General features: G+C 41.0%; 1 protein-coding gene across 2 annotated transcripts in view; it reads right to left on the bottom strand.

The window, feature by feature from the left end:
• Positions 1-9,316: 9,316 nt before the first annotated feature.
• LOC144056071 (transcriptional repressor scratch 1-like) overlaps positions 9,317-19,354 on the bottom strand; it is a 29,614-nt gene continuing 19,576 nt past the window's right edge. The window contains exons 3-4 of one of the 2 annotated variants that reach the window (XR_013294990.1): positions 16,758-16,878; positions 9,317-16,391 (exon numbers count right to left, since the gene is read on the bottom strand). The gene's annotated coding sequence lies outside the window, so the exon portion shown is untranslated. Of the gene's footprint in view, positions 16,879-19,354 lie in introns of both variants that reach the window. The other variant, XM_077572463.1, reaches the window with a different exon arrangement.

Genomic DNA, 19,354 nt, shown 5'->3' on the forward strand with positions numbered 1-19,354 from the left:
TTTGTAAATTCCTACTGAAGATGATTAAATAAATATAGTAATATATATATGTTTGTTTTGAAATCGTTTTTTCTTTTTGTTTTCTGGGGACCCCATTGAGGAGTCCTCGAACCTGGACCTCTTAAAACTTCACTGTTGGGTTTGTAAGGCCATGTTACTTTTAAACATGTCTCTTGTTTACAGATACAATTAAGACATAAACAAGTGGATGCTAATCACCTTTTCCCCCACAAAAGAATCGATAAAGAATCGAATCCTTATGCAGAATCGCAATTGAAAAATACAAATCTTATCAATTCCCATCTCTAACACACAGTGACACACACCCTTTCAAATCTGCAGCTAGCGAGTGCAACATGCACAAACACATGGGACAGACAGGAGGTGGATTCACGGTGAAAGGTAAAAAAAAAAGTAGTAAATTATAGTTAGAACGTAACATTAATCCAACGGCTATAACGTTCCAATAATAATGTTAATCTGACCGCTAACTAATGCTGGCTAATTTACTACCCCTGTGCCAAAGTGCAGCACTGCAACACTCTAATCCCCCATAATACTACTCTTTAAAGGGCCAGGCTTGGCCTGTAACACTAGCTCATAGCATGGAGCCATAGTAGCCACTTGTTGATATACTGCTATTGTGTCAAGTTGTTTTTCATCAAAAAGATGAGAGAGAATTTTCGGTTAATTAGTTTTAGATCTGAAATGTTTAACAATATCTGCTGACAAAAAATATACATAAATATATATATATATATCATAAATAAACTCATCATTTCCTTGTTGAATGTTGAACAGCGGCGCTTCGTGCATTTTTATCTGGTAAAGATGTTCGTGCCAGACGTGACCGTAGACGACATTTTCATCCGTTGCCGTGATTGGTCAAAACAAACGTGTACAAGATGCCGCATCGTCCCATCAGCTCAAAGTATTATACGCAATGCCCCACCTTTCCCGAGCAAATCACCGTGGAGCAGTTTTTGATATTGTGGAGAACTCCCTTGAGTGAATGACAATTATCAATCTGGCTATTGCCATGTTAACAAATAATGACTGAATACTGGAAAAAAAAGTGATTCGTTGGACTAAAATAAAAAAAATAATGCTGTAATTTGTTACAGCTAATTTGTTTGAGTTTTTCTCATTATATTCATGATTTAGTCGAAAGCATAATTTTCAATTTAATATAAATCAATTCAAATACATATATTTTTCCCCAAGCCAAATACAGTTACATCTAAGTTGCTTTTTACTTTGTAATAAACTAATTAAAGTCAATTGTATTACTTTACCCTGAATAAAATTTCTGATTCAGTATGAACAAAATTTGTGGGGTTCAACCTGAGGTGGTTGCCAGACAATTGTAGGACACACATACAGGGTAGGTGAACACACAGATCAAGGGACAATTTAGTGTTCAACTAACCAACCATGCATGTTTTTTAGATGTGGGAGGAGACTGGAGTACCTGGAGATAATGACCACACAGGGACACGTACAACTTGGAAGCGCCATTCACACGCGAAGGCTGGAGGCTAGATTTGAACCCTGGACTGCTGAATTGTTAGGCAGGCATGCTTACCAGTGGGCCACCTCCTAAGTTTGTAATTAAAGCAAAAATATATTTTCATTCAAATAACAAAATGCCAGTAAAGGGAAAACTGTCCCTAAAAGATCTTGTTTATTGTGAGTATTTTGCAAACTTGTGCAAACTTTTGTAAAATTACATGAGTCTTAACTTACAATCCTTGTTTTTTGTTTTTTTGTCAGACGAGTGGGGGCACATACAACACTTTTTTTTTTTTCAGAAAAAAATGAAGTTTTTCATTTAGCTCCTCTTTGTGTTTAAAATGTGACATTTTTACCTAATATGAGAATTTAAGACAGGATAAAATATCAAGGAAAAAAATCTTACGTTTTTACAGTTCTAGCTTTTTAAAAAGTTGTTATTAATTTAAAAAACAACAACTTTTCAAACAGTTATTTTTAATGTCCGTTTTTTATTTGACTGCCAGGGTTAGGAGGGTTACTTTTAAAATGTATTCCGTTACAGTTACCTGCTAAAAAATGTAGTTAGTAACGTAATCAAAGTACAATAATATTAAAGTAATGTAACTTGATTACTTTGGATTAATTTTGGATTACTCCAATACCAAGTATGCCCATGAAGACAAAATAAAAATATCACCACAATATATATTCTATACAATGTGGCCCTGCTATTTGCGGGTGATAGGGACTCGGAAAGCTTACAAATAGCGAAAATCCTTGTGTAATTAAAAAGCATGTAGGCTATAGATAGGTTAGTTGATTGATTGTATGATTGATTGATTGATTGATTGAAGGCCATATGCGGTTTTTGAACTGTCATTAAAAGCAACCACACCTCACAGTTTGTACGGACGGACGGACGGACAGACAGACATTTTGCAGTTGATGTCACGCATCGTTATCCTCATTGGATGGATGTCTGTCTGTCTGTCTGTCTCTCTCTCTCTCTCTCTCTCTCTCATCGTAGAAATTGTAATCCACATTTTTAATAAATGTACCTGTAAACTGATTACATGTTTTTTCCTGTAACTGTAACGGAATACAGTTTAAAAAAAAAAAAAAACTGTAATCTGATTACGGAACGGCGGTACATGTATACCGTTACTCCCCAAGCCTGCTGACTGCAAACATGTTTTTATTTCAATTAACGTAGCAGGCTTGGTGGACCACTGCTAAGCACATCCGTCTCACAGTTAAGCAGTCCAGGGTTCAAATACAACCTTTCTTCATACAGCCTTCCTGTGTGGAGCTTTCATGCTCTCCCTGGGCCCACGTACATTAATTGAACACTAAATTGTCCCTTGATGTGGTTGTGTGTATGTTCATCTATGTGTGCCCGACAATTGTCTGGCAACCAGCTCAGGTTATGCCTCGCAAAATTTGTTTATATTGAATCAGAAATTAGATTTGGGGTAAAGTAGTAAAATTGACTTTAATAAGTTTATTCCAAAGTAAAAAGTTACTTGGATGTAACTTTTTTATTTCGCTTAGGAAAAATAAATGTATTTGATTTGATGCTTTCAACAAAATCATGAATATAATTAGAAAAACTAAAAAACAAATAGCTGTAACAAATTACCGCATTTTAAAAAAATATATAGTTTAGTCCAACGAATCATTATTTTCAGTGACTCCTGCTCTAGCGTAAGTTAGTAATAGACGACAGCGTCTTTAAGTATCTGAATAGATAGAAAAGCGCTATATAAATCCGATGCATTATTATTATTATTGACAGCACTCACTGAGCATGTTGTCTTGTGCTGCATAGCAATGTATTGTATTCTTACAAGTAATTCTGCTGTGTAAACTAGTCCATTTAAATGCACTATGTTGTCACCTTTGTAAACTAAAGACCCCCTGTTTACACCATGGGGCCACTATCTTGAACAAGCAGCTGCTTCTTGATCCTGGAGTCCTGGACTGTTGAACAAGTGTGTCATCATCTCCTATGGGACCCCAACCGACAGAACATCAAGTAATCCAGAAAGTTGACTCACACGCGACAATTCATTTAGTGAAACCCACTCTGCAGTCTTTGAATGTCCACAGGGCGTGCTTTTGGTGCCTCTCCAGCATCTGTCTGCTTCCTCTAAAGTCACCTGGGATGTCTGAGTGAAGGCTTTTGCTGATAAAGAGTTTATCGCTTTCATGCAATCTTCAAGTTGGTAATGAATCTCTGTTCGACATATTGTAGCAGACGTGCTTGAGGTCTGACAAAGGAGGCTATAAAAAGGCCATCCGCTGCCTGTTACGGACATGACGGGTCATATCCTTTTTGTTAATTGGCAAACACCCAAAGAGGTGATCAGCTCCTTTGTCTGTGCACGCTGTTAGGGCATGAAGGGGTGAAGTCACACTGATTTTTCATTTTGTTATGTTGTCCCACTCTGGAAAATGCATCCATACTGTTGGAAGATGTCACTACATCTACAGAAACAAACATTTCAAGGAAAAAATCGTTGGCACGGGTGGAAACAGCATGAACGGCCTCATGTCACAGCATTTCAATTGTATTCATTTAAGTCCAGACTCTGACTAGGCCATTCCAAAATCTTCCTGAAAAAAAAAAGCCATTTACGAGTTGATTTGCTGGTGTATTTTTGGATCATAGAGATCCGTACATCACGTGACTATTTCTCTGGACAAGCCTGCGGCAGGAAAGTAGCGGTGCAGTGTTAATGGACGAACGGCGAGGAGGGCAAAAACTAGCATTTTTTTACGTCAACTTTCCGCCTAAGCGCATTGACATCGACAGTCACTTGGTCATGATATACAGTACATGCGGAAGGTGGACATGTTGGATTGGCGATGAAGTGTTGGGAGTGCTTTTTTTTTTCAACTCAGCGATGCTGCTACATGGAACCCTCTCTTGCCGGTAAGCACTTTCAAACCTGATCATACAAAGACTTTACAAGTTTGTACAATCCGGATATATTTCCCCTTTATGTGTGGTCAAATTGCCCTCGAAGTTAACAGTTTCACGCAAGTCTTGCAGTGTTATTTATGTACGTTAGCAACTTAGCAGCTGCTAATTCGACGGCGGTCGCTGTCATTTAAGCCGTAGAAAGTCTTCTTTATGGTGTTGGTCAGTTATTAAATTCAACTGTGTAATATCTATTGAACCATAGCAGCACAAATGAACATAACAGATTATTTCCCCCATATTTTGCGTGTGGTAACAGTTAACATCTGATTCAGCAACCATGTACAAAGCGCAACATTGGCTACGCATTGGTTTCTCTTTTGGTAGCCTGGAGCATGCTCAATCCTTTTTTTGCCTCTTCTGGTTGTGGCAGCTGATCCACAACATCTGTCAATCATTGTTTAAAAGTGCCGTTTGCCGTTCACTCAAAACGGCAGACGCGTTTTCTATGCTGTCAAAATGGCTTCACTAACTCCCATTTTGGGACACGTGACGTCAACGTCCGAATCTCTATTGTCCTACTGCATTACCAACGTGCACTTCAGTTTGAGGTCACAAACTTATGGCCAGTCCCAGACATTCTCTTTAAGTATTTACTGGTGAAAGTCAGCATTCATAGTTCTATTATTCACACCATAATTCTGGTGAACTAGAAAAGCATCCCCACACCATCACACTACCACGTTTGACTGTTGCTATGATGCACTTTTTCTGAAATTCTGTCTTGCATTTGCATTTATTGCTTTAAAAAATATATATCATGAGCCACAGTTAATTCATGATTTAAGGGGGGCAGAAACATTCTCATATAGGGCCAGGAAGTATTGATTGTTTTCTTAAATAAAATTCCCATTTTAAAAAAATATTCTTAGGTTTACTTGAGCTTTGTCTGATATATACTTTTGTTTGATAATCTTAAACAATAAAGTGGAAAACCTATGAAAAAAAAAAGAATTTGAGAAGCGGGGAAATACTTTTTCATACTGTACATATACACTTTAGACTTTAGAGTAACCATTCCTAACTTAGTACACTTAGTACATGTATGTACTGTATGGATATACTGTAAGTCTTCAGTGTTGACCATTGTGTCAAAAATAGCTGTATCCAGTCTGAGGTCTATTGAGACACATACTTCTTATTTCCCATGAGGCACCAGGGGCTGAGGTCACTCGGCTTTTGGTATAGGGCTTGGTCTGGGCCAGCAAGCTCAGTTCTCATGACTCCTGACCCAGCATGCTTCACGTGGTCAGGCTACAGCAGTTTCCAGACATGACTGAACGAAAGGTGATGCTTATATAAACTGCAGTAATGTTGAATTTATTAGCATTTCATCAAAACTGGTGCAACAATCCTAACTCCACCAGCATTGAGCAATTGAACGTTTGCGAGGTGCTCCTTCTGCTGGCATGTACGTAGGAGGAACGAAATACAGAAACAGCTTGTAAATCTGGGTCAGGAGTCTCACCCAGGGATGTTAGAGGAGGGAACCATCAGTTCACAAGCAGGATAAGAGAGGAAAACAACATCAACACATTTATGTAATTCTCTTATTCATGCTTTGTTTTTGCTGTTGTTTGCTCTCCATTCTCCTTTGACATGATAACAATCATCGCTATGATGTCAATTGTGACTTAATTATGTGAAATGGCAGCAAAGCTAACTTTTGTGTGCTTTTCCGTTTCAGTGTCAACAAATATTAACATAGGCTAACGTTAGGCTGTGTTTTAGGATCACCTTAAACAACTGACATGAGCACACGGGTTTAATTGTCTAATCAAAGGTCTCGCTAGGCTAGTATGAAGCTAATATATGCTTTAATTATTTTTCAAACTGACCAAATTCATTTGTATTCTAGTTTTCTGAGAGGAGGGAACAAACGTGGTATGACAAGTCCTTTGATAAAGAATTAGTTTACCATGTACTATGGCAACCTCTCATTCAGTGTCCCTGTATATAAAACTGTAGATAGTTCAAACTTTGTTTGTTACAGCCACAATAGTAACATGTTTTTTACTTAGTGATGCTCTATATTTTATGATACTTGCAAAACATACTAATCACAGCCGATAAAACCAGCACTGGTGGCCATTATACATTCATTTTCTGGGAGCGGCATAGCTCAGTGGTAGAGTGGTAATCTTGCAATCCTGAGGTTGCAGATTAGATCCCAGGCCTTTGTGACCATGACGAAGTATCCTTGAGCAAGATACTGAAACCCCATTTGCTCTGATTCTGCGTCATCAGTAGGTAAAAGAGTAGTCAAAAATGTAACGGACTCTGAGGGCCTTGTAAGGTGGAAAAGCGCTATATAAATTAAGTATCATTTACCACATTGATAATTATTATTATTTATTTTTTTAATTAAGTTTTTACATTATTGTAGTCATACTGTCCCTCCAAGGTCAGATGTTTTGGGGAAAATGTTAGAGAGAGTCGACTTGATGGTTTGGCATGTCCAGAGAAAAGATAGTGAGTATATTGGTAGAAGGGTGATGATAAGTATGGACGTGCCGGGAAACAGAGCATGGGCAGATTTTTTTGTATAAAATATTAAAATGACCTTATTAAATGTTTAGTCATACCCCAATCTACAATGCTGACATTGAAAATGATGGACATGAACAAAAATAATGATAATATTGTCATTTATTATTGAGCAAAAGTTGTTGATTTAAGAAAAACTCAGATTTCATGTGTGCAAAAGTATGTGAACCTCCCACTTAATCAGACATTGCACCTCCTTTTGCAATGATAACTTCATCCAAACACTTTCTTTAGTGACTTATCAGTCTTTCACATCTACTTTCTGGGATTTTTGACACTCTTCCTTGCAAATTGCAGGCAATTGAGAGAGGTTGGATGGGCGTCTAGCATAAACTGCCCGCTTCAGGTCCCGCCAAAGTATTTTGAAATAATTTAAGTCAGGATTTTAACTGGGCACATCCAGAACATGAATCTTGTTGTTCTTCAGACATTACTTGGTTGTATTGCTGGAATGCTTTGGATTATTGTCATGTTGCATGATCCATCGTCTACCAGGCTGTAACTTCACAAAGAACGGCTTCAAGTTGTGATCCAGGATTTCACAATATTCCTCTGAATTCATGATTCCCTTGATTATGTGGAGTTGTCCAGGTCCTGAGGATGAAAAGTCAGCCCAGAATTGAACATTCTCACCACCTTGCTTCACTCTAGGGTGAAGGTTCTTTTGCTGGTATGCACTGTTGACTTTTCAACAAACATGACTGTTTTAGTTGTGACCAAACAGTTCAATTTTGGACTCAACTGTCCACATAAGGGACTTCCAAAAAGCTTCAGGTTTGTCCAGGTACTCTCTGGCAAAGTTGAGATGGGTAGCTTTGATCTTTTTTGTGAGCAGAGGCTTCTACCTAGCAAGCCTTCTATGAAAGCCTTGTCGATTGACTTTTCTTCTGATTGTTGAAGCATGCACATGTGTCCTAGATGCAGCAAAAGAGGTCTGCAAATCCCTCGATGTGATGCACACGTTGGCTTTCACCTGAATTATCGTGTCTTGTGGGTCTTGCTGATATTTTAGAAGGTCATCCACTCAAGGCAGAATTGTAGTAATTTTCAGTGTTCTCTAGTTTCAGATGATCTGCTTCACAGTGGAATGATGAAGCTCATTTTTTTTACATTACTTTATAGCTTTTCCCAGGCAGATGTGCTGTCACTACCCACTTCCTGAGGTGCCCTGAGATTTCTCTTCCTCTCAGCGTGACTGACCTGTATGGTTTCACCTGGGTAAGACTACATTTATGTGTTTTTCTCTCTGTTTCAGTCAGTGATGCACAATTTATTCGCTAAACCTCTCTCATTTCATTGGTCCATTTCAGTGGTTAGTTTAGCTACCAATTTGTCCTACCTGATCATACTTGATAGCTTGTTTTAAGCAATGCAGCTCAGGGTTCACTTACTTTTGCACCTACATGAATTGACCAAAAACTCTTTTTAATTAAGCTTTGACTACGTAATTGATTTATAAAAAAAAAAGAACAATGCATTGAATTGATAAATCTACACCTGTTATTTCATATAAAATGTAATGGTTCAGATTGAACAACAAAATCAGGTTAAAACAATTGGAAAGTCCAAATTGCTCAAGAAGTTCACAAACTTTTGAGCAGCACTGAGCACTGTACATATATATATATATATATATATATATATATATATATATATATATATATATATATATATATATATATATATATATATATATAAACTGTATATATATACTATATATATATATATATACATATATATATATATATGTACATGTATTCCGGGGAGTAACCGAATACATGTACTGCCGTTATGTAATCAGATTACAATTTTTGTAACTGTATTCCATTACAGTTATAGGAAAAAAAACATGTAATCATATTACAGGTACATTTATTAAAAATGGGGATTACTTCGAGGGTTTACAATTTCTATGATGAGAGAGAGTGCGAAAGAGGGCGAGAAAGAGAGAGACAGAGAGAGAGAGAGAGAGAGAAGGACAGAGTGAGAGAGAGCGCGTGCACGCTACTGTTACTAGATGTTACTACATGTCAGGGAGGTGGGAACGAACAAACTGAATAGTCGTGTCCTCCACACGCGGGCAGTTTGAAAAAGCTTTACGGACGGGAGGAGGAATTGACGACCGGTATTCACTGGAACATACTCGGAGCGAAAGTTTGAGCTGAGAGTCCAGCGGCATGCTACGCGCTGTAACTTCTTGCTAGCTAGCCCACTAGCCTACAACCATAATGTGAGTTACACCTTTTAAACAAATCTTCCTCCCACCAATTCACTATTTAAACAGCATACTGTTGGAATTTATTGCTATATTAATATAAACTTAAGTTAATAATCTGACTCCAATTTGTGACCTTACCAAACTATCACTCATCCAACAATAGCATGCTCGTTCTGCAATAGAAAGGTATCAGGAAGCCGGCATTTTCACACACGAGTGGATTTATTCCTAACACTCAAATCTAATACAAACAGCTGGGGTCCCGGGTCCCTATCAATACAATTCTGTACGCCTCTGTCTCAAGCAGCCAACGTATTCCCATCCGAGTTGCCCCAGTGAATAGTTATACTACACAATATGCAAATCACACAAGACAAAGACATCCTAACATAATTCTATTGGCTATGTGTTACTGCAGTTTTAACTTTAGCTCTCTATGATTGGACGTCCTTTCTTCGCCAAGTTGTTTTCGGGCTGCTTCTGGCTGGAATCTCCCCCAGACTTCTGGCCTTCGGTCTTATCTCGTCCTTGAAGCTGGCTCCTGTTTACTCTGAAGCACTGCATTCTTGTACATCCTTACTCAAACCCTTATTTCCTTTAATACCCAACATATACACCGCTAAACTTGTGACTGGGATTAAAGTTCATTTTGCAGTTGATGTCACACATTGTCATCCTCATTGGATGACTATCTATCTATCTATCTATCTATCTATCTATCTATCTATCTATCTATCTATCTATCTATCTATTGTTGTGGAGTAGATCTTTTCCAACGCATTGTTCATTTTCTTTCGGGTAGTGAGAATGTTGGTTATCTGGATACAGGCTGGGTATCGATGAACAGTTCCTTCAAAGCTTTTATTTCTACAGAATATTCCGGGAACAAGTGAGTTACAGACAATGGCTGTAGCCTCTCACAAGTGTGAAGATTACAGAGGATTTACAATATTCTTATACTATCTTGAAGGGCGGTACCACACAGTTTCCAGTAAACAGTTCAACCGTAGTTGACCGGATATGAGATAAAACTCAAGGACATCATTCAAACCCAAAGCCCATTTGAGGAATAGAGGAGGTTATTCAGTCATGACTGCACCTGGCAGAAATTGCGATAACACTCACAAGGATACATCCGCAGAACAAAGCTCTACTGAGGAAATGCGGAAATTAAAACAGTTATGACTAAATCTGGGCAGAAGATACACTTCAATCCCCCTTTTGGACTCGAAAGAGTCCGACACATGAAATGAACAAAATTAAAGAAGAAAAAAAAGGTACTAGCGGCGTCATCGTGGCAGACGGCTGGCGCAACATTAAGCAAGGGTTGTGTGGAAAGATTGGACATTATCATCTTATCAGTAGAATAAGAAGCAAAAGCACGCAACAATGAAACATCCCTTTAGCAGTGAGAGAAGGTTGTTTAGCAGTATGTGGTATTAAAGAACAATTTGATTTATTGAAAGATTTTGCAGTGGAGTAAGCATATGTGTACCACATGTTGTCCCCTGTCCGTGGGGTGCCAGGGAGTTTGTGGAGGATCAATACTTCGCTTAGTACGATGTGTTGTGGTTACGTTCAAGGTTGTACTGAGGGGTTTACAGAGATACCAGATTGGCATAAAAGTCAATATGAGGAAGAGTGTCGTGATGTAGCAGCAGATGGAGATGAGTTCCTACTTCGAAGCCATCTCGAGATGATGTTCTTGGGTTGCTGCTTGAGGGCGCTGTCAGCTTCTTCAGGACCTTAGGGTAGACTGCCTGGTCCCAGGATGAGTCACCGGGATTATTCTGCCCGTATACCGTGAAATCAACCTTTAATAGAACGTTGTCAGTGGGAGCCGGCTTGCTTCTCGGTTGTTGTTGGGTGATTGCCTGGTGCAGGGACAATGGCGCCAGCCGGTGTCCTTGGCGGTCGGGTGGAGGAGATGTGATACTACGTATCACCTTTTCCGTGCAGGCGAACTGCAGAAGATGTCCTCTCCGTCACCTTGTGGGGTCCTGTCCACCTGGGCTCAGACCATTTTCGTTTAATCACTCTCAACCATACATATTCACAATCATTTATTTCTGAAGGAGCATCTGGTTGTTTTTTTGTTAGCTGGGAGAAAGTAAATGTTAGTTGTTTAAGTTCTGGAGGGCCTGGAACATGTGCCTCTTACAATGGAGCTGTTGAAGCCGGAAATGGTCTGTTGGTGTGACATTCAAACGGAGTCCAGCCTTTGGCTGAGTTTAGTGACATTCGCACATTCATTAATGCAACAGGAAGAGCTTGTAGCCAATTCAAATTTGATGAGGCCAGTGCTTTAGCCAATTTTTCTTTAATATTTCTATTCATTCGCTCAACCTGTCCTTGGGATTGGGGATGATACACTGAACCAAATGTGTGTTTTAATCCCAATGCCTTTTCTACTGCTTGTAGATGTTTGTTTTTGAAATTGGTTCCATTGTCTGATCTAATTTTTTAGGGAACCCATGTGATAGTATTGTAGTAAGATGAATACTTACTCTTCCGTGTTCATGATGTTGATTATCAAAACATACAATGAGATCAGTGAATACAGGCATTACCTAAGGATTTTATTCACAAATTTGTGGACAGTGAGAATATGCAGCCACCCGCGCCATTATTGATTCTCAACTGTGTCGCCCAACCCCCTGCTCGTCCCTCATATTCTTTGTCCTTGCAGAAAACCTTCCCAGTTAGTCACATGGTACCTCCTTCTTTCCTTCCCCCTCGTAGTCACAAGATGGAACACAGGTAATCAGATAAGGGTTGACGTTTACAGAAGAGACAGAGAGAGACTGGGGAGCCTTAGTATAAACAAAGGGGTCTAATTAACATATTTGCTTGCCCCCACCACATGTTCTCAGGAGAGCACAAAGAGAAAACCACCCCCCTCACATCATTTGAATTCTCACACAAAACTATACTGAGTAAATCAAAGCAATTTTGTCCAATTCTATCTAGTTATAACTAAATCAAAACAGTTATAATTAAATTGAAACAGAAGATTCACTTCAGTATTTAATGATTAATCAAATGTTTTACTACGATATTTGCCATTTCAAATTTGCAGGGCTATGCCTCTGGCCACCCTGAAAAGGAATCCACTATATAGCAAATATCTGTATCCTGACACTAGTTTTATCATGTCAGTGAAATCCATCGAAACCACCTGACCAGGCGCAGTCACGTCCGGATCGTGAGTGCCCTGGGGAGGTTTAGATGTAGGCATACTGTTATACCTGCTGCAAACACTGCAGTCCTGCAGTTCACTTTTAACAATTTGTCTCATGAAAGGATGCCACCAGGAGTGGAGTCGTCTCAGTGTTTCATCCACACCTACATGGCATGTTCCATGGGCTTCAGAAATTAGATTTTTCAATTGTTTCTGAGATGGAATACATTTTCCTTCTTTCCATCATATACCTGCTTCATCTTTTTATCCCCCTTTGGACATCCACACACTCTTTTCTTCTGGACTTGCTTTTTCCTGCCACAACTTAACTGTTTCTACTATCACCTCCTGTGGATTGTCACATTCAGACTCACTTACAGTTAGTTGGAGTGTAGGTCGGTACCCCGCAACCTTTTTTGCTGCTCGATCTGCTGATTAGTTTCCTGCTGATACAAAATTATTCGTTCAAGAGTGACCTTCACATTTTATTACTGCCACCGCTGTAGCATGAAAGCATCTCGCAATTTAAGAATATCATCCTGATGTTTAATGGGTATACCGGTTACAGTTCAGAAATCGTTTCGCTACCATTGTTTTAATGCAACATGAACTGTCATGTGTGCATACGCCGAAACTGTGTAAATATTTACTGACTGGTTTTCTGCTAATCTGAGAGCTGCTGTCAATGCCAAAATTTCAGCTCTTTGTCCTGACTGAGAGCCTGAAATTCTTTCTGCTTGGACTTCTTCTAAACCTGTTTCTGTGGGTTGGGTTACTGCCAATCCAGATTGTAGGCCATCGTTGCCTTTGCTCATATTTTTCCAATGGAGTTGATGCATACAGACAAACTTGTCGACTTCCTCCTTCCCCCTTCTGATAAAGGGCAGCAGAAACACTGCTAACCTTTTCAGACACATCAAGTTAGAACATGCGACTGTAATCAGGAATCGCAAGAGCTGCAGCAGTAGAAAGATGCTGTTTCAAGGAGATGAAGAGCAAAGACCTGGTGGCTTCAAGACAAGAAGTTTCAGATGGAGCTGCCAGCAAGAGGTCATCCACATACTGCACCAGGAGAACACCAGGGGGGCAGTTCAAGTGGAGACAGCAACTGGCGAATACAGTCGTTGAAGAGTCCAGGTGAAAGGACAAAGCCTTGAGGCAGGCGATTGTAGGAGTAGCAAACACCATTCCAAGTAAAAGTAAAAAATTGCTTCAAGAGGGTGGAGTGGAATGCAAAAGAAAGCATTAGCCAGGTCAATGCAAGTGAAATGAGTGTGGGTTGATATAATTTGGGACAATGCCGAGTGAGGATTCGGGACAGACAAAGTAGGAGTTAAGACGGCCGCATTAATCGCTCGCAGGTCATAGACCATTCGAAACTTTCCAGTATCTTCCTTCTCAACGGGTAAGCTATGTGTGTTATAATCAGAGCAGGGAATTTCACACAACACTCCTGCTTTGAGCAAACCGTCAATTGTTTCCGAAATGCCAATCATCCAAGCCTCTTTTACAGACTATTGGGGAACATATATTTGTCCTGGTTTCATCTGAAACACAACAGGTGAGAAGTTACAGAGACCAACATCAGTGGGATCCATGGACCACAGCGATGTGGGAAAGAAATCAAGGTGGTGACCAGCAAAATCGCTGTCGGTTGTTTCACGTTCATGGTGCCTATCCAGAAGCTGGTGCTCCAAAACGGAAATGGGTAAAAATGTATTAGCCTGAAATGCCTTTCTATAGATCTCATCCCCTGATCTGTCATAGTACAGAGTGCAATGCAGACAATCAGTTACCATATCATAAGATCTGAGGTTACGAACCCAAGGTGACCAGAGAGCTCAGCTTCGAGCCAACCACTGGAGTCAATATCCACTCTTGCCTAGTAGATGTTGGCAGTGGCGCATGCCACAGGGCGTTGTTCAACAAGCGGGAACTGGGAGGTGGCACTGGAGGCAGAGGAGGCAGAGCAGCAGTAGGTGTTATCATCCTGAAATTCCAGGATAAGTCCATCAGGGCTGCATTTGATGAGAGGGCATGTGGCAATGAGGAGATCTCTGCCCAAAAGATTGACTGGACAGTTAGGTGCAAACACAAAATAATGCGAAAGAGTCTGTGACAAACATTGAACAGTCACTGAGCATGTGGATTCAGGGCACCATCATTGTGGAAACTGTCCACCAGAGGGGGGCAGATACTGTTGGTTTGGCATCGGGGAATATCCTTGTTGCTGCGGGGTTGGTTGTAGCCTCCTCGATTGTAGCCACGTGCAGTTTGTTGGCCTCTGTCTCTCCAACCAGACGCTTGAAGTCGCTGTCTGCAATCGCGGGCCCAATAACCAGGCCGTCTACAATTGAAGCACATGTTAGGCCACCCAGGGGGCGCACCTTGACCCATGAATGAACCTGCTTGATACATCATGCACTTAGAATCGACAGAGGGAGATGAGATCACAGCAAGAGTGGTTTCTTCCTTAAACTCTTTTTCTTTAGCATGTCTCCTTAAATTATGTTTAAGATGTGACAACCACCGGTCAACCTCAGCACCGGGAAGATCCAGATTGGCCTCCATGGCCTGTGCCACAGACTTGGGAACGCCCTTCAAAATGGCTGCTCGGAACACTTGCGAATGCAATGTGGAGGCCGTAAGGGCGTGTCCTGTTTTCAGAATGTAATCAGTAAGGGCCCGATCAACAAAAGCCGCGGCCTCCTCATCTGCTTTGGGAGCAAACAACAGATCTGAAATAACACACTCAGGGAGGGGAAACTAAGGTCTAAGACGACAAGGTTAAGTAATTTTCTCGTGTAAGAGCCTAATTATCAGGGAGAGAAAAATAAATAAATAAATAATTTTTTTTTTTTTTTTTACATTAACTCTTTCACTGCCAGACGTTTTCAGAAACGGGATGTCGCCAGTGCCAGCCGATTTAAGCATTTTGACTGATCTTTCAAGGTCCACAGAAAATGTGTTTGGACTATGGAAACACACATACTACCAAATGAAAGCTTGGACTCTCATCTTTCACCGACGCGATACGATGCGATAATCATTTAGTTCAAATCAATGCGATCCGATACGATATGATGCAATTTGTTGCGATACGATGCGATTCAACATGATGCAAATAAGCATAGGGGAAAATGAATATATAAAATATATATATAAAAAAAAATGAAATTTAGTATAGTACAACAAAACTACTGGCTTTATTCTTCATAGGCAGTAGATTTAACAAAAGTGCTGTTTTTGCCATGTTAAAAAATTTGTAACTTAAAGTGACACTTACAATAGTACAATCAATGTTTGTTCATATTCCTTGTCTGCAAAACATACTGCTTATATGAACTCACTGTGAGGTAGGCTAATACAGTATTAAGGAGCAGAAAGTGCAAAACAACTTATACCCTTTCACAATTCGATTTTGTGCAAATCAAATGTAAACAATTTGGCATCTGAAACTCACAGCTGCTGCTGTAGTGTAAACACAGACTACTCTCACTGAGTGTCTCATTACGAAATGTTCATAAGAATTAAAAAGAAAAGAACATGAAAACATCTTTCTGCAAATACCACTCACTGTCAACACCTCACTTAGTGATGCATTTCATATGGTGCTGCTTCAGTTTTTTTTTTCAGGAAGATTAGTTGGTCTACATGTTCAGGAGAAAGCCGACTGTGCTTTGCTGTTATAATGTCACCTGCTGTGCTGAACACTTGTTCAGAGGGGACACTTGTTGCAGGGATGGACAAATAGCTCCTGGCCAATTTTGAAAGCAGTGGAAGATTTACTTGTTCTTTCCACCACTGCAACACATCACCATTGACATCTAACCCATCCCTCCCCCTGTATTTTGTTATTTCCTCCTTTGCTTTCTCCCTTATGGTCTTCTCTGTTACTGTAGGTGCGAGGAAACCTCCAAGCAACTGGTCCATGACTGACTTTTTCTTGGGAGGCTCTGGCTCATCATCTAGGGTAGACAAGGCAAAGCAAGACAGGACAAAAGAGACATGAGTCACAGCAATATGTCTACAATAATATCACAAACAACAACAAAAAATAGACAGTATAATGCACATCCCCCTCTGGGTGCAGATACATTAACAGAAATTATAAACAATTGCACAGTCTCATAACTCACTTTGTAGTGCTTAAAAAAAGTCACAGCCAGCTGTGTGAACCTGTTCTTTTGTTTACAATAATATCAGCATATTAAATTAGTTATTAGTTAAACTACCATATGACTGCAATACAATATCATCATCACACCTATTTTCAAATCAATGCACTATTATAGATAGCAAAGCTATAGATAGCAAAAAGTCCCACAACAAACCTCTCTCATCTTCCTCCACATCATTTTCATTGTCTTCCTCCTCTTCCTCCCTGTGGCCTCTCCCATCTTCTTTTGCTTGAGCTGCCTGGCTCTCATCATCTAACATACCATCAGCCCTTGCCTGACAGTCAGCAGAGCAGAGACCTCATCATCATCATCTCGAAAAGCCAACTTGGACAAGTGTTGAAAACTAGCATAAGTAATTTATTTTCCATGTGAAATAAATAGATACATATACTGTAACCTAATTAGAACTAAAACAGAAAACCCTTAACTCTTTCACTGCCACTGACGTTTAAAGACGTCAAGTAAAAACCTACGGAGGGCTGCCAATGACGTCAAAAGACGTCATCCAATTTTTTAAAAAATTTTTTTGAAACGGGTGGGGGGAAGCCTTCCGCATCTGTGGTGAAAGTTTCAATTAGGTCTGTTGTGCCTAAGGACTATTTTTGGCCCCTAGAGGGCAGCGATGGCTCTCTTTTGACAAGATCGGGTGGGCGTCAGTAGAGGCGGAGCTAGAGCGTCGAGCAGGAGATCAGAATAGAAAACAAAGGAAAAATGGCGACCGGTTGCGAGGAGCTCACGCCCGAGCCGTTTTTTTCAAAGACCAAAAGCATCGACCAACGCTAAAAGAGCACATTGATGACGACGATGATCATCATCGATGATGATGATGATGGTGACTCCGAGGTTGACGGCGAAGTTGGAAGCGTTGACGCGGCGGCTATGACGACGTCATAAAAGGCGAGCGATGCCAACACCGGAAAACGCGGAGCACAACCGAGCATGCTCAGCGCGACGTTCAATCGGATGACGAAGAGTGCCCCGAGTCCAATGCATATTCATCGGAGGAGTGTGTACAGTCTGCTACTTGCTATTCCCCGGAAAAAAAGGCCGTTTGCACGCGAAACGCACAAAGCGAAAGTGAAACTAATCTGTTGTGCGAGTCCTGCTGCGTCTCCTTGCACGCAGGGGAGCGTTATAAAAAGAAAAACTGTATTTATACTCATTTTCAACCACACAAAGACTTGTTGTCGTTTTGAGCGATGAAGGTTTTTGTTGAATGAGAAGGACGTTTGTCAGTTCCATTTTTGTTCTTGAGTTTGTTTGTTTAAAAAGAGGGTTCTTCAGCTCTGTGTTTGGCTGGCAACCCGTTCAGGTTGTACCCCGCCTACTGCCCGAAGCCAGCTGGGATAGGCTCCAGTACCCTCGCAACCCTTGTGAGGACAAGCGGTCAAGGAAATGGATGGATGGATGGATGGGTGGGTCCTTCAACTCTTTTAGAACCCACGTCAACTGCCAGAGATGCAGGGATTGATCACCGGGATTTGTGTGACTCGTTCCTTGTGGAATGATGCCCGGAAAAGGACACGTGCCTCCAATCTCCATTGAGTGATGTCCTCAGCGAGAGCAGCTCCATTGAATGATGTCCTCAGCTCGTCAGGTGGACACTGGAGGCAGTTGGCTGGTTTTCCAGTTGGCTCGTCAGGTCGTTCCCGTTGGTGGGGGTTGAGTAGAAGGCAGACCCGGCAGGTCTGATAGGCAAGATGTGGAACGATGTGCCCCAGTGAACTGGACCAGATTGACCTTTCCATCACCTCATCTGGGTGCAGAACATTTTCATTTAGTCACTAATAAACATACATATTCACATCCATTCTTTTTGAAAGAGCATCTGGTAGTTTTTTATTAGTTTGGAGTTAGTAAATGTTAGTGAAGTTCTGGAGGTCCGTCCTGGGGAAAAATTCTGTTTGTTGTGACATTCAATCAAAATCCAGCCTTTGGCTGAGTTTAACTCTTTCACTGCCACTGACGTTTAAAGACGTCAAGTAAAAACCTACGCTTCACTGCCAATGACGTCAAAAGACGTCATCCAATGATTTTTTTTTTTTTTTTTGAAACGGGTAGAGGAAACCCTCCCGCATGTCTGGTCAAAGTTTCAAGTCTGTCTGTTGTGCCTAAGGACTATTTTTGGCCCCTAGATGGCAGCGATGACTCTCTTTTGACAAGATCGGGTGGGCGTCAGTAGTATAAAAGGCCAGGCGGGGCTAGAGCGTCGAGGAGTAGACGAGAGTTGAGGAGAGACGAAAAATGGCGACCGACGGTAAGAAGCAGACCACGCTTGATCGATTTTTTGGAAAAGGAGAAGCATCAACCAGTGCTAAAGTGCACCATTATGATGACCGCGATGATGATGGTGATAAGGAGGTTGACGCCGAAGCTGCAGCGTTGACGCGGCGGCAGCTTCGTTCACGTCCTCAGGCCTCAGAGGCTAGCGGTGCTAGCGCCGGAAAACGTCGTGCACGACCGAGCACTTCTGCACGCGAGGACGTTCAATCCGACGAAGGTGATGATGATGGCGACAATGAGGTTGATGCCGAAGTTGCAGCATTGACGCGGCGGCAGCTTCGACCGCGTGTTAAGGCCTCGGAGGCTAGCGGTGCTAGCGCCGGAAAACGTGGTGCACGACCGAGCACTTTTCCGCACGAGGACGTTCAATCGGACGACGACGAAGAGTATCCTGAGTCCGATGGATATTCTTCGGAGGAGTGGGTACAGTCTGACCACGGCGAAAGTGATTCGGACAGTATTTCAAC

This window comes from Vanacampus margaritifer, chromosome 8 (genome assembly GCF_051991255.1).
Source record: "Vanacampus margaritifer isolate UIUO_Vmar chromosome 8, RoL_Vmar_1.0, whole genome shotgun sequence".
Taxonomy (NCBI): domain Eukaryota; kingdom Metazoa; phylum Chordata; class Actinopteri; order Syngnathiformes; family Syngnathidae; genus Vanacampus; species Vanacampus margaritifer.